We start from the raw sequence: 354 nt of genomic DNA on the forward strand, positions 1-354 counted from the left end.
CGTTTTTTGTTTCGTGTTTTTGTTGTTTTTTTTGTTTCTTTTTCGTTTCTTCTTTGTTTATTTTGTTTATTAATTATATTTTATTTATATTTATCGCTAGACATACAAAAAATACACATAACAAACACACTAACACAGCAGGCTGCTCTCCTGCATCAGCCCGCCGCTGCTGAGGCGAACCGCTACAGTGTACGTACACCCCAGCAGCAGCAGCAGCAGCAGCAGATATAAATTTAATTAAAATATTTTGCTGCTCATGCTAGCAACCACGAGTTCCACTGCCTGGGGTGACGCAGCAGCTGCAGCAGCTGTTGCTGCTGCTGTTGCTGCTGCTGCTGCTGCTGCTGTTGCTAC

The sequence above is a fragment of the Eimeria mitis genome, genomic scaffold, assembly GCF_000499745.2.
Source record: "Eimeria mitis Houghton genomic scaffold, Emh_scaff2733, whole genome shotgun sequence".
Lineage (NCBI taxonomy): Eukaryota > Apicomplexa > Conoidasida > Eucoccidiorida > Eimeriidae > Eimeria > Eimeria mitis.